The sequence below is a fragment of the Thunnus maccoyii genome, chromosome 16, assembly GCF_910596095.1.
Source record: "Thunnus maccoyii chromosome 16, fThuMac1.1, whole genome shotgun sequence".
Lineage (NCBI taxonomy): Eukaryota > Metazoa > Chordata > Actinopteri > Scombriformes > Scombridae > Thunnus > Thunnus maccoyii.
The window spans coordinates 29574370-29590570 of NC_056548.1; the positions used below are offsets into that span (position 1 = coordinate 29574370).

Consider the following 16201-nt stretch of genomic DNA (forward strand, 5'->3'; position numbering starts at 1 on the left):
ATTTCCATGAAAGCAGCACACCACCAGGGTACAAAGATTGTCTTAGGGTCATTTGACCCAGCAGTTTTAAAATCATTTACACACCACAAAAACCACAAAGACACAGACACACACATACACATACACACACTCACTAAACAATACAGTCAGAGGCTATAAAAGTGCTGTAGATGACAGTGCTGCTAGTTCTCTCTTTGCTGAAGCCATGAGTGCAGGTTTCAGTGCCCAACAGGTCGTAGATCTGATTTTTTCAGATGTCCAGGAGGAACAAGTGAACAAAGATTTAGAAGAGGAGGAGGTATCTGAAGAAGAAGATCGGGAGGAATACAACCCAGAGCACGATGCATCATCATCAGATGAAGAAGAAATGAAGACATCCCCCAGGCTGAAAGAGAGACATTTTTGTTAAAGAACAGCAAAATAACATGGTCCTTGTCGCCATACAACAACCAGGGCAGGATGGCAGCACAAAATGTCATAAAGATGAAACCAGGGCCCACAAGACATGCAGTTGCCCATGCCCAGGACATTGCCTCAACATTCTACATATTCATCATACCAACCATCAAAAAAATCATCCTGACGATGACAAATTTGGAGGGTTTTTGCAAATATGGAGACAACTGGAAAAGGATGGATGAAATTGACCCGCATGCCTATATAGGGCTGTTAATCTTAGTGGCTGTGTATAGGTCTAGAGGTGAGGCTACCTCTAGTCTCTAGGATGCAGAGTGGAAGGGCAATTTAACATGCTACAATGCCCCTGAAAGTCTTTCACACCTTCTCAAGAATGCTACAATTTCATAACCATGAGTCAAGACAAACTGGTGGCCATGAGAGAGGTCTGGGAGAATTGGGTAGAGCATCTGCCAGACCTCTACACACCTGGGCCTGAAATAACAGTGGATGCGCAACTGGTTACATTCAGAGGTTTTCACTGCTTTTTATTGCTGTAATTTCATCGATTTTTGTGATTGTTTTCTGTGACACTGATAATACTACTAATAGTAATCTCTTTTGTAAAACGGTCACTGTCCTTTTTGGCAGTATACACCCAGCAAGCCAGCAAAGTCTGGCATCAAGATATAGTGGCCTGTGACGCACTGAGGGGGCACAATGTCATGTGTGACAGTTTCTTAACCTCTGATGAACTCAGCCAGCAGCTCCTGAACAGGAAGATCACCATGATTGGCACAGTTAGAAAAAACAAACCTGAGCTCCCCCTGCACTCCTCGTAACAAGGGGGAAGAGAGGTCTTCTCATCAAAGTTTCCCTTCACCCCCACCACCACTCTAGTTTCTTACCTCCTGAAGAGGAAGAAGAATGTGGTCTTCCTGAGCACACTGCACAAAATGGCTGAGATCAGTGATCATGAGGACAGGAAGTCAGCCATCATCCTGGACTACAACCACAACAAGGGAGGCGTGGTAACCTGGACAAGGTGATTGTAACTTACAGCTGCAAGAAGATGACGCTGGCCCCTGGTCATCTTCCATTACATCATTGATGTGTTCTTATACAATACCTTTGTGACATGGAACAGGATCAACCCTACCTGGATGACTGATAAGCGGAACAAGAGGAGGGAGAACCTGGAGCAGCTGGGAAAGGCACTTATAACCCCATACATTCAAAGAAGAGAGCGCCTACTCAGGGGGTTGAAACTTGCCCTGATCCACCTGAGGCTGCAGCTGGGGCAGCCTCCATCCAAAGATGGAATTGCAGATTATATTGAAATTAGTTAATGCTAATCCACTGATAATAAGGGCTATATCTTGCAAGGGATAGTGTTAAAGGCCTTACTAAAAGTATTGACGGTGGTAAAATTAAAAAGTCTAGATCGTAATTGTGTACATGAGCAGCTAAAACAAGGAGGTGAAACCAAATTAAAACAATACACAATAGTGATCAGAAATACAAAGATCAGAACATTTCAAGTCAGATAATGTAAGACCATAAGATAAAACAAGATCAAGAGTAATTGCCCTGACAATGAGAGTGCCCAGTAGGTGAGAGAAGACTCAATCAGGGATAAAAAAAAAATCAGCACTTAGACTGTTAGAGGTGCAGCAGACATGAATATTAAAATCACCTGGAATCAAAAACCTGTCATATTTGGGTAAGATTATTGATAGGAGCTCTGAGAATTTGTTTATAAAACCAAAAGAAAATTTGGGGAGTTTGTAGACTGGAAGGCACAGACACTGGCTAGTCACCTTAAATACAAATGGAAATGTCTCAAAAGACAAAAACAGTCCTAAGTCAATACAAGAAAGATTGAAATTATTTCTGAAGAAAAGAGCTACCACTCCCCCCTGGTGAAAAGAAGAGTAGCCAGGAGGAGAGGCTTTCAGTTAGAAAAGTAAAATCCTCAGGTTGCACCCACAATTCTGTTATCATAAAAATGTCCAGATTCTGTGATTAAATGAAACACAAAGACTTATTTAGCAGAGATCTTACATTGAGTAGCCCTGTCTTGAATATATTTGGCATTTTGGCATGGGGCAGTGGAGGAGACATAGGCCAGCAGAGAATGTGAATGAGCTTAGACGGAGTGACCATACGGGGAGAAAGATGGCTTGCTTAACACCTGTTCCTTCTTTCACTGGTCACAACAGGAATGGTGCTTTAAAATCACAGAAAAGGCCAGCAGGACCCTCACTGTAGAAGAAAGGAGAAGTTAGAGAGTGGGAAGGGTCGTGCTGAGATGTGTGTCAGAGAGAATTAAAAGCTATAAAATGGATAAAATTAGAAACTAGTTGCCTTGTTCCTTTCTTATTTGTGTGGAAGTCATCTATTTTGTAGAAATCCTGCTTAGTCCAGAAATAATCAAAATTGCTGATAAAGTTATATCCTGCTGCTGAACAGAAATTTTGCAGCCACTGGTGGAGGCTAAAAAGATGACTAAAATGTTCAACACCCTTTGAAAGAGTGGGTATGGGGCCAGACATTTACATAGCTTTTTCCCAGACTCTCGATTGTGCTGCATAGTCATTCAATGTCCTGGTGCAGCTTGGCTGATCATCTAGGCATGATGTCTTTAGTTCCGGCATACACTATCACAGTATGGACTGAAGGGTGAAGTTTGATGAGTGTTGGAATAAGTTCAATAAAATCCTCAACCTTTCCGGTTTCCACTCACAGCACAGCACTGAAACAGCCGTCTTCAAAGTCACAAACGGCTTCCTCCTCTCCTCAGACTCTGGTCACCTCAGTATTCTCATCCTCCTCAACCCCACTGCAGCTTTCGACACCATCTGGCTAGTGACTGTACTATCTAGCCACTTTCAAGATGAACTTTTAATAAAAAAAATGGAGTTAATCAGCAAAGGAAGACCGTCACTAGAGCTTAATTTGGTGCAGAAAACCAAGGATTCTTCTCAACTCCAGGACTTCCTTTTCAAGTTACTTAATACAATCATCAAAGGGTAAGTTATTTAAAATCTAATAGGTAGCTGTGCCAACTGATTTTATTCAGGCCACCGCTGACACTGTTTTGTATATGTTAAGGATTATTTGAGAAAATGGTCATTATGCAAAATTACTGGTCAATCTGTAAATTTACCAACTCAGCGTTCATTATGCACATTATTAATGGTTGCTTGGCTGTGTGTGCACTAACATGATGTGTAGGCTTACATAAAATTTTGTTGGTTTTGTGTGGCAGGAGGTGGTGGCTGTCATTTTGCACCCCAGCCCGTTGTCACCATATTCCACTGAGGTACACACACATCTTATGTGAGGATTTGGAGTTGAGATCCGGTAACAGTGAAGGCCAAACGCCTGGCCAGGGAGACGGACGTGCTGACGTGCTACGGTAAGCGTATTGTATCATTTCCGGTTGCCGACTGTGTATACTGATAGCGCTGTTGCTGCTCTCATCTCAGTTGATTTTCCTATATATATCACATTACTGTTGATTAATATCTGCTGTATATTTAAACTTTCGCTAGTTTTACACAAGCACTCTCAGCGCTTTTCTCTTAACGACTTTTCTCGCTAATCGCACAAGTTGTTAGTCACTTTAGCTCTGCAGCTAGCACTAGCAGCTAACTCAAACTAAGCAGTTAGCGATGGCTTCTCTCTCTCCCTCTCGTTCTCCTGCTCTCTCTTGCTCGGTGTGCCAAATGTTCAGTTACTCCTCTGCCTCCTTTAGTGATAGTGATAAGTGTAATAAGTGTAGTCTATTTGCAGCACTGGAGGCAAGGCTTAGTGAATTGGAAGCGCGGCTCCGCACCATGGAAAAACAATCAGCTGCTAATATAGTTAGCCAGCCCCTAGTATCCGGTGCGGGCCGACCTAGCGTAGCTCCCACTCCCCCGGTAGCTCCCGAGCAGCCGGGAAGCCAGGGCGGCTGGGTGACTGTCCGAAGGAAGCATAGCCCTAAGCAGAAGCCCACGGTTCACCACCAACCAGTTCATGTTTCTAACAGGTTCTCCCCACTCAGCGACACACCCGCTGAGAAACAAACTCTGATTATTGGCAGCTCCATAGTCAGAAACGTGAAGTTAGCGACACCAGCAGCTATAGTTAAATGTATTCCTGGGGCCAGAGCGGGCGACATTGAGTCAAATTTAAAACTGCTGGCTAAGAATAAGCGTAAATATGGTACGATCGTCATCCATGTCGGCGGCAACGACTCCCGATTACGCCAATCAGAAGTCACCAAAATTAATGTTGAGTCGGTGTGTACATTTGCTAAAACAATGTCGGACTCCGTAATTTTCTCTGGACCGCTGCCTAATCTGACCAGTGATGACATGTATAGCCGCATGTCACAATTCAACCGCTGGTTGTCGAGGTGGTGTCCAGCAAACGATGTGGGCTTCATAGATAATTGGCAGACTTTCTGGGGAAGACCTGGTCTGATTAGGAGAGACGGCATACATCCCACTTTGGATGGAGCTGCTCTCATATCCAGAAATATGGCCAAGTTTATTAGTAAACCAAAACCATGACAACCCAGAGTTGAGACCAGGAGGCAGAGCTGCAGTCCTACACGCTTCTCTGCGCTTCCATTAGAGCAGTTACCCACCCAAAACCACATAGAGACTGTGTCTGTCCCCCGACCACATAAATCAATTAAATCCAAAGTATATAAAAGAAGAGTCATTCATGAAAATCTAGTAAAAATTAAAACCACTGCTGCAATAGTACAACAAAATAAGATAATTAAATGTGGACTCTTGAACATTAGATCTCTTTCATCTAAAGCAGTTTTAGTAAACGATTTAATTTCAGATCATCGTATTGATTTATTTTGTCTCACTGAAACCTGGCTGTGTCATGAAGAATATGTCAGCCTTAATGAATCCACTCCCCCCAGTCATATTAATACTCATATTCCTCGAGACACTGGCCGAGGAGGAGGAGTTGCAGCCATTTTCAACTCAAGCCTAATCATCAACCCTAGACCTAAATTTAATTATAACTCATTCGAAAGCCTTGTTCTTAGTCTCTCCCAGCCAACCTGGAAAACTTTACAGCCAGTTCTATTTGTTATAGTGTACCGTCCTCCTGGCCCGTACTCTGAATTCCTATCTGAATTCTCAGAGTTTTTGTCGTATTTAGTCCTTAGTACAGATAAAGTAATTATAGTAGGTGATTTTAATATTCATGTGGACGTTGATAGTGACAGTCTCAGCACTGCATTTCTCTCATTATTAGACTCAATTGGCTTCTCTCAGTGTGTAAATAATCCCACTCACCGTCTTAACCACACCCTAGACCTTGTTCTAACTTATGGGATTGAAATTGAACATTTATTAATTTTTCCACAAAATCCTATTTTATCAGATCATTTTTTAATAACTTTTGAATTCCTATTACTGGATTACACACCATTAGATAAAAATGTCCTCACTAGATGTCTATCTGATGGTGTTGTAGATAAATTTAAGGAAGCAATTCCGTCAATACTGAATTCACTGCCATGTCTCAATACTACAGAGGACTCTTATGTTAACTTTAGTCCCTCCCAAATTGATAATCTTATTGATAGTGCTGCAGGCTCACTAAGACAAACACTCGACTCCATCGCCCCCTTAAAAAAGAAGATAATAAAACGTAAGAGGTTAGCTCCATGGTATAACTCCCAAACCCGCAAATTAAAGCAAACATCGCGAAAATTGGAAAGGATTTGGCGTTCCACCAAAGTAGAAGATTCTCGCTTAGTCTGGCAAGATAGTCTTAAAACATATAGGAAGGCCCTCTGTAATGCCAGAGCCGCCTATTACTCAGCATTAATAGAAGAGAATAAAAACTGCCCTAGGTTCCTTTTCAGCACTTTGGCCAGGCTGACAAAGAGTCATAACTCTACTGATCCATGTATTCCTATAGCTCTCAGTAGTAACGACTTTATGAGCTTCTTTAATGATAAAATTCTAACTATTAGAGACAAAATTAACCATCTCCTGCCCTCAACAAGCACCGTTCTCTCCCCAAACACAGGAACCTTGGTAACGGCAGTAAATCCTGACATATATTTGGACTGTTTTTCTCCAGTAGACTTGTCTGAACTAACTTCAATGATTTGTTCAGCTAAACCATCAACCTGTCTCTTAGATCCCATCCCAACTAGGCTGCTTAAGGAAGCCTTACCCTTAGTGAGCACTTCTTTACTAGATATGATCAATCTGTCTTTAGTAACAGGCTATGTACCACAGTCCTTTAAAGTAGCTGTAATTAAACCTCTTCTTAAGAAGCCTACTCTTGATTCAGGTGTTTTAGCCAATTATAGACCTATATCTAACCTTCCATTTCTATCCAAGATCCTTGAGAAAGCAGTCTCTAATCAGTTATGTGACTTTCTACATAACAATAGTTTATTTGAGGATTTTCAGTCAGGATTTAGAGCGCATCATAGCACAGAAACAGCACTGGTGAAAGTCACAAATGACCTCCTAACTGCATCAGACAAAGGATTTGTCTCTATACTTGTCCTGTTAGATCTTAGTGCTGCATTTGACACAATTGACCATCAAATCCTTTTGCAGAGACTGGAACATTTAATTGGCATTAAAGGAACTGCATTAACCTGGTTTAAGTCCTATTTATCAGACCGATTTCAGTTTGTACATGTGAATGATGAATCCTCCGTGAAGGCAAAAGTTAGACACGGAGTTCCACAAGGTTCTGTACTTGGACCAATTCTATTCACCTTATATATGCTTCCTTTAGGTAATATTATTAGGAAACACTCCATAAATTTTCATTGTTACGCAGACGATACCCAATTATATTTATCAATGAAGCCAGATGAACCCAATCAATTAAACAAACTCCAGTCATGCCTTAACGACATAAAGACCTGGATGACCTGCAATTTTCTACTACTAAATTCAGATAAAACTGAAGTTCTTGTGCTTGGCCCTAAACACCTTAGAAACACATTATCTAATGATAAAGCTGCTCTGGATGGCATTACCCTGGCCTCCAGCACCACCGTAAGGAATCTGGGAGTTATCTTTGATCAGGATATGTCCTTTAACTCCCACATAAATCAAATTTCAAGGACTGCCTTTTTTCACTTACGTAATATCACAAAAATCAGGCACATCCTGTCCCTAAACGATGCAGAAAAACTAGTTCACGCATTTGTTACTTCTAGGCTGGATTATTGCAATTCCTTATTATCAGGCTGCCCTAACAAGTCTCTAAAGACTCTCCAGCTGGTCCAGAATGCAGCTGCACGTGTATTGACTAAAACTAGAAAAAGAGACCACATTTCTCCCATTTTAGCTTCACTACATTGGCTTCCTGTAAAATCTAGAATAGAATTTAAAATCCTTCTCCTAACTTACAAAGCCCTTAATGGTCAGGCACCATCATATCTTGAAGAGCTCATAATACCGTATTATCCCACTAGAACACTGCGCTCCCAGTATGCAGGCTTACTGGTGGTCCCTACAGTCTTTAAAAGTAGAATGGGAGGCAGAGCCTTCAGCTATCAGGCTCCTCTTCTATGGAGCCATCTACCGGATTCAGTCCGGGGTGCAGACACCCTCTCTATGTTTAAGAGTAGGCTTAAAACTTTCCTTTTTGATAAAGCTTATAGTTAGGGCCGACCAGGCTCGCCTTGGATCAGCCCTTAGTTATGCTGCTATAGGCCTAGACTACTGGGGGACTTCCCATGATGCACTGAGCTCCTCTCTCCTCCTCCTCCTCTCCATCTGTATGCATTCATGTAACATCAATGCATGTCACTAACTTTGCTTCTTCCCCGGAGTTTTTTGTGCTTTCTCATCTCACAGAAAAACCTGACTCCCGGGCCGAACCTTCGCGGTCCTTCACAGTCCTGATGGCATCCTTCCCTGGCTGTCGCTGCTTGTGCTTGTTGTTGTTTGTTGTTGTCATTGTTTTCTTCTGTCCCCCCTCCCCCTTTCCCTCTCTCTTTCTCTCTCTCAACCCAACCGGTCAAAGCAGATGGCCGCCCACCAAGAGCCGGGGTCTGCTTGAGGTTTCTACCCGTTAAAGGGGAGTTTTTCCTTACCGCTGTCGCCAAGTGCTTGCTCATGGGGGAATTGTTGGGTCTCTGTAAATTAAAGAGTACGGTCTTGACCTGCTCTATGTGAAAAGTGCCTTGAGATGACTTCTGTTGTGATATGGCGCTATATAAATAAAGATTGATTGATTGATTGATTGTATTTTGCTTAAGAAATTTGCTGTTTTCTGTTTTGGTGATAACTCTCACTCTCTCAATGCTGTTTGCTCGTTGCATTGCTAAGGCTGGACTAGTGTCTTAATTCTTGTTTCAGAGTTGGAATTGTCATAGGTAACTTTTGCAGTACTATAGGGGTGGACATAGTAAGCTAGGCTGCTAGTTTGCTTTTTTTTCCCAACAGAGGAAGGGGGGTGAGAGAGCCAAGGTTTAAGAGTCACAGTTCATTACTGAGGCCAACAATGCTTATGCTGCTCAGGACAGATTACAAACCCATTTAAACTCAGACTTGGTATGTTGTGTTGTGGCATTTTGTTTAAATTAATCAGCTTTTGCTTCTGCAAAATTCTGTTTTTTGTTCATTAATTTTGTATTAGAAAATGCTTGTGCTACGCTGTGATGCACTCTGATGCAGACCGCTAGCGAACCCTTTGTCTGTTAAGACTGTGTAATTAATAAGTTTGTGATTCACTTTTGTATCAAAGCACGGGTTGTTAAGCATTGTCTTCATATGAGCGGTTCTCCTATCACATAGTGGTATTGGCATTTTTACTCTGTAAAAGTATACATTTCCAAACATGCTTACAGTCTGGCCCCCCTCTGAAAACTGAATGCCCCCCTGTTCAATTTGTTCTGGCTAGGGGGCTGCAAAGGTGTTGCCCAACACCAAGATTTCAGGCACAGAGCTACCCCCATCCGTGTAAGCCGCAAGATTGAAAGGGAGCTGGCAGGTGACAGCAGTAGCCAACCTCTGAGGCAGGGAGCAGTGGCACTTGACTTCAACTGAGAACAGCTGAGGTGGTGAGTTTCAGTGTTAGTTTTAGTTTTTTTTTTGTGATATGGGCCATTTCTCAGGGGCAAGATTCGACAAGGTCAGAAAATGTAATGTGTAATAAAAACTCAACAAAACATCACATCGTTTAGAAAAATCTATTCACAGTTAGGACAGACGAACTATCCACAAAACAACTATAAAAGACAACAACAACAACAGACCAAAAGATGCAGCCTTAAGTGCAAAATGCATGTAATTCTGCTTCTGAGGCGAGGTGCAGGTAGTGTGCCAGGTAAAAATCAAAATAGCCAATAGGCTAAAGACACACAAGAACAGCATGTATCAAACCCATTCACAAGCCACACATGACATTGCTTGGGAGTCAGGAGTCTCAGGGAGCTCTGAGAAAAAAATGAAAAAAACTCAAGAACCCAATAAACTCTAGACTTTTGATTCATTTAGATGAACCAACTCAAAGTTAATCAATCGAATTGGGCTGCCCAGCACTAGATGCAGATGCTGCAGCTCGATGGCAAATCATTGCAGATGATTAACAATACAATACCTCACATGTTGTACTTGACAATATACAATGAATACAGTGAATGTTTTGGACACTTAAAGTGCACATGTACCCAGAAGTACACTGAGAGCCAAATAGCTGGCAAGATACTGCTCCCTGTGCTTTGCTTTTCTAAGTATATATAGCTATGTGTCCAACATTGTAAACTAAAAAAAAATGAAGTCCTTGCATTATGAATGAATCAGCTGTTTCAAATACGGCTTTTCAAGATTTCAAGTGTGTGTGTGTGTGTGTGTGTGTGTGTGTGACTGTGTGTGTGAATGTGGGTGGGTGAGAAAGAGAGAGATGGGTGTAGTTCAGTCAAGCAACAATTTCTTGTTGGTTTTGAGGAAAACACGTTGCTCCAGAGATGTGGGTGTTATGTTTCTAAGGACAGTTGACAGCAGTCTGCACACAGAGGAAATGCACTCCACAAAGGCTTGTGAGGCAGGGACACTAAGGAGATCCAATGCCACAGGCTCCTGTTGGAGTTTTGGATAGACAGCCTCTCAATCTCCAGAACTGCAATGGTGTCTCATTAAACACATCCTGTTTGATGTCGTTGACATGCTTCTTAATTTTGGTCAACAGATTATTGGTCACATTAGGCTGATTTGTGGATGACTGTGGATGATTTGTGACCTCTAAACAGGATGGAAGGAAGCGGTATTTCTGAAGGACAGTAAGAGAGACTCCTGTTGGAGTTTGAGTGGCCCTTGTAGTGGCAACATCATCATGAGAAGCAGAAGCTGGGTTATACTGAGCTGTCAGGTTCTACACAAGAGACTGTGCTGCCATCCTCAGGGGCATTGTGTCTGGTGATTGAAGAACCAGTGAGACACTTGGATCCATTTGGCAGGCTCCAGCTGGTGTAGCACCAAGCTGTGTGGAATCAGGGCTAAGAATGCCAGCGAAATGTTCTCACAAGGACTTCAGCAGCACTTTAGGTAAATGCTGTCCAATAGTAGTCGCCAGCAGGTGTGCCTCAAGATTGAACAGGCATGGCACTATTGTGAGAGTGACTGGCTGTCACTCTGAGGCTGGACTGTGTGAATGGCAAAGGGCTCAAGCAGCTTGACAAGGTTCTCCAGCTTAGTCCAATTGCTTGTGAGAGGTGTGTCCATGTCCAAATCCTCATGCATTTGGTTTAGTTCAGCTCTGGTCTCCAGCAGTCTTCTCAGTATATCAATAGTGCTGTTACAGCATGTGCTACAATCCAGGACCAGTGTTTTGCCACACCTTTTGATCATTTCTTCATTTGCCACTAACAATTTCCTCACAGTGTGTAACAGATTTCTTGCTTTCGTTATGACTGAATCAGCACTTGGGTGCTTCATGGCATCTTTGAGTATGAGCTGAAGGTTGTGGGCCAGGCATGGCATTCTCTGGAACTTGTTGTTCTCCCCATCATCTGGCAGGTCAAGTCCTTGGCAAAGCAAAAAGAGAACACAGACAATCATAATTTAAGCATCAAATGTAAATGCACAAAAAAATAGTTGTACAGTTGTGTTTCTGTTATAATCCACTTGAGCCATGTCTTTGATTTAATAAAAATTGATTCATGAGTAAGGGCTGTTCTAGGACAGGGATCATCATTTACGCTTACTTATTTTATTATATTTAATTTCTTACACTGTGAGCTCCATAAACTTTTTTCCACAGTATGACAAATTGTTTAATATTGTGTCTTCATTGTTAATTTTTATCTTGGATATGAAATTATATGAAATGACAGTAACTATGATGTCAAAGTGCAGACTGTCAATGTCAAACTTTTGAACCTCGGCTAAAATAGGCTTACCTTGCAAGGCACCAGTTTTAACAGGTGTATCCTACTTGGGTTGGAAAATTGCTGTGACCCTAGCATGACAATTTTGAGCAGGCTTATTTGATACTGTTGGTTACTGATGTAGGACAATTGAATAAATGGTAAATGGACTGTACTTGTATAGCGCCTTTCTAGTCTTACGACCACTCAGCGCTTTTTACACTACAAGTCACATTCACCCACTACCATGCAAGGTCCCAACCTGCCCATCAGAGGGATTCTAATCATTCACATGCTGATGGCACAGCCATCAGGAGCAATTTAGGCTTTGGCATCTTGCCCAAGGACACTTCGACATGTGAACTGGAGGAGCCAGGAATTGAACCACCAATCTTCCAATTAGTAGACAACCCACTCTACCTCCTGAGCCTCAGCCAAGTACAAAAGCATTGGTAGTTTTTCATGCCAATAAAGACTAAATATCATTACAGTCATTTTAGTTTGAAAAGAAAAAATAAAGGGACCACATGTTCATTAGAGGCATCTCCAGTGTTGGGGAAGCTTGTTGTATAAACATGACCAAACCCTGATATCTATCATCAGGTTCTAATTCCAGCCTTTCTGCAGCATATAGGCTATCTACATTCTGTACATTTTTTTTCTATTGAACTCTATGGGGAAATATCAAATTAAAGTTGACAGTGCTGTTTATATCCATGTGAAATGTAATATTCAAAATAAAAAAAGGAAATTATTAAATTATTAAGACAAATAAAGTATTTGCTATAACCACAGTCACTGAGGCCTCCACTCTCCTCACCCTCCGCTTCTGACTCCTCCAACTCTGACTCCGCTCTCCCTTACCTTGTCAAGGTAAACTAGGTTAGCCTTCTTGTGCAAGATTTTCTAACGGACTTTACGATTTGTGGGATTTTTCCTTTGAGAAATGTTCCACATATTTTATCACCTTCCACTACAAGACACTTGCTCTTATCTGTGACACAGTCATATTCAAAGTAATCCCAAATGGGACTCTGGCACCTGATTTTACCACCATGATGCCAGCAATGGATGGATTGGCAACATGCAGTGGACTGTGAGGTGATCCTTGCTTGTGCCACTGTGCCGCCAGCTGGTGTGAAACTGGCACAGCAAAAAAAATTAGAAGTTAGATTTCATATCCACCCAGAATACTAAGCTTATGTATGAAATAAACTGACAAAAACTAAGAACGTTTTCTCTATAATTGTGTTTGCTTTAGTCAGTTTTGTACTCACACAATACAGTTTCAGTTAGTTATAGTTTGTTTTTTTTAAATTCATTTTTATTTTTATTTCAGTTAACAAAAATGTTTTTTCAACAAACAGGCCAAGCAGTCTTGGAGCAGTGACTGCCACTGGAGGAGATAATTTATGAGACTTTTAATGAAGGAGAGTTCAGGCTTAATATTGGAGATTTCATCTGCTATGGCCATTGTTGAGGGGGTGAGGTAAGTCCATTTAAACTGTAGAAACCTCTCCTATCTTTAATACTCAAGCATTGTCCCTCAAGCTCCTCAACCGGGGATAGAAGAATAAAATCCAAAGGCAAAAATTGCTTAGAATCCTCAGTAAAGCGATCGGCTAACTAACCACCAGGTTAAAAACAAACCTAGCTAAGCTAGCAGCAGTCGAGGCAGTCCAGTAGGCTACATCCAGTTGACAGCTAACTAAGTGGACCCAAACCATGCCAGCAAAATGTTCCCCACAGCATAACAGAGCCATCAGATCCCCTCACTGTAGGGGTCAAGCATTCAGACCTGAACTGTTTTTTCCTTTAATTTGTCACCTGTCTATAGTCACACTGAGCCTGATAGCAACCTTCTACACAACACAAGAACAACAGACTCAGAATAAAACCCCAGCTCATCCATCCAGACTGCCAGATTGTTCAGTCTACCATGTGGTACAAACGTCAAGGCCAGTTTGAGTATGTTGTTCCTCATATCAGTTTGCACATTACTAATTCTGAGTCTCCCTGTGCTCCAGGTTTACACTCCAGTCTGCCACAGTTGCCTGCCATGACCAGCTTCGTCCTTGTCACCCATCTCTCATCTGGGTCCTTAACTCACTGCCTGCCCAGCTCTGCTGCAAACCTCATTCCTCAACCTGCTTAAACTATACAGAGCTGCTCCTATATTGGAATCTGATGATATTGAACCAAACTGTTTTGCAATAAATTCTTTTCTAAACTGCTTCTATCTACAAGTCTGTGTCCTGCATTTTGTGTCCTAGATTAACTAATTATAACAACATATTTAATAGTACATATTAGTACTAATACTATACAGCTCTGTGCTTTCACATTGCCACATACAATTTTCCTTTTTTCACAACTGTTAAATACTTTACTTTACTTTACATACTAAGGAATATTTATTTCAAATATTAATATGCCTGATAATTTTGAATTAGCAGATAAACTAGCTTTAATTCCTCAGTACTATCAATACTCAGTTTTGGTAGTGGAAATAAAAGTTCTATATTCCTCATTCCTTGATTGAAAAGGGCATGCTACATTGTGCTGTACTACACTCAGCAGCAGGCCGCGATGTTTGTATTACTCATGCAAGTCATGCAATATTGTAACAAAGTTATTAAATACACATGAATTGACCAGTTGATTTAAATATGCTATTTATTAAAAACTTGAACTGATATTTTTTTACGGCAAGTTGAGACACAGAGCCTGTGAAAACTGCAAACATTTAAGCAGCACACACACACACACACACACACACACACAGAGTCATGTTTCATTCACTTCAGAGGATATTACCTTGACTTACATTCATCTCCAGGAGACTTATCCTAACCTTAACATAACCCTAAACTTACCTTAACTTAAAACCAAGTCTTAACCCTAAAATTACTGATTAACATTAAGGGGACTTGCTTTTTGTCCTCATTAGGGAGGCGAGTCCCCACAACATGACTGTGTAAACAGATTTATGTCCCCACGACATGAGGAATACCTGGACCATGCACACATGTATGCACGCACACACACACGCGTACACACACACACACAATATAATGTAACTTCCTGCATCATTTGACTTAATTACTGTAGGTTTCTGATGATGACAAAACTTTTGTAGTGGTTTAATTATGTGCCTGCTACATTTTGATTAGTGAAGAGAAATTTGAAATAAACTGTGTGTTGGGTTTGAAGTGTTTGGTGTTTTGGTTTACAAGGCAAATAAAGCAGAACAGGAGCAGCTGCCAGAAATAAAAGCTGTACATCCAAACCCACCAAATGGTTTCATTATGATCCTGACGCTGGGCTGCCTATATGGAAAAGTGAAGGCGCTTTGGTCTGATAGGGTTCATGTTGGACATTCCTACATTATGATGCTTCATTTAGCAGGGGCTCTTGTTATATGGTCTTTGGCAAGGGCCTGTTTTCATAAGCAATTAATTATTTCTCTCACTGGCTCCAGAGTCTCCTTTAAATATTTTTCAGCTTAGACACAGATGGCCAACAATCAAGCTAAATACAGATTCGGGCTTATCCAAGGCCGCTCAAATGCACCTCTCCTTATTAGCTCCCAAAACTGTAGCTCTGCTCCGTCATCTTTCTCTAGAAATCTTATCAGCAGCATCCACTGGACACATCTGTACAGTTTCCCTGGGTTTTCTACTGCTGAGACAGAAGTTTGGCTGAAACACAGATTCTTACAAGGAATAACATGACACTCTGTTCAATAGATCAAACTACTACAAGGCAAAAATCCAAAATGACTGAGGATCCCAAAACAGATAGTCATTGGGCTGCAAGCAATGTCTCCTAGGTTACATAGGTGAGACAAATACAAAACTATGTTAGAACCCTGCAAAATAAAATAAAAAATGTTTCACTCACTAACATTTATGATACTTAGTGTGATTTGGGGCTGTCTGAGATGAATGTTAACAACCATGAGAGAAATGAAAACTGTGTCACTGTATAAATGTAAATCTAAACAGGCAGCAGTTTGCATGCATATATTGTATATATATATAAGTAATAGAATAGAATAGAGTATAAGTAATAGAAGTAGTAGATATTCACATATTCAAACAATTTATTGTCTCTTATTTTTTCTTTAAACATGAAAGATAAACTAAAAATTAAAACAAAATGAAAATAAAATAAAAGGACTGATTTCAAGATACTGTATATACATCTACCCCTAAATTTTACTTCTGTCGGAGTAGAGATTCTAAACATGTTACCAGTGTATTAAGTAAAACAACATTTCAAAATAGTGATGAAACAAGGGGTTCTCGAATTTGTGCACTCTATCATATAGAGTCTGATCTGATTGGCAATGTATATTTAATCAAGTTTTTCCAAATTATATTAAATTTGTCCAATCCCTATCTGGAGGAGAAAGCCAACTTCTCCATCATATAT

The 16201-nt window shown here is 41.0% G+C and overlaps 1 long non-coding RNA gene and 1 pseudogene across 3 annotated transcripts; both read left to right on the forward strand.

The window, feature by feature from the left end:
• Positions 1–205: 205 nt before the first annotated feature.
• LOC121881136 lies at positions 206–1745 on the forward strand (annotated as a pseudogene).
• Positions 1746–2582: 837 nt separating this feature from the next.
• On the forward strand, positions 2583–14001 carry LOC121880546. Of its 3 annotated transcripts, XR_006091582.1 has the most exons (6): positions 2594–3428; positions 3668–3817; positions 8844–8951; positions 9301–9460; positions 13132–13253; positions 13792–14001. It is a non-coding gene; the product is annotated as an uncharacterized LOC121880546 (long non-coding RNA). The 3 variants fall into 3 exon arrangements; XR_006091581.1 differs by having other exon boundaries at positions 2583–3428; positions 8844–9460; XR_006091580.1 differs by lacking the exon at positions 8844–8951 and having other exon boundaries at positions 2606–3428.
• The last annotated feature ends 2200 nt before the right edge of the window (positions 14002–16201 follow it).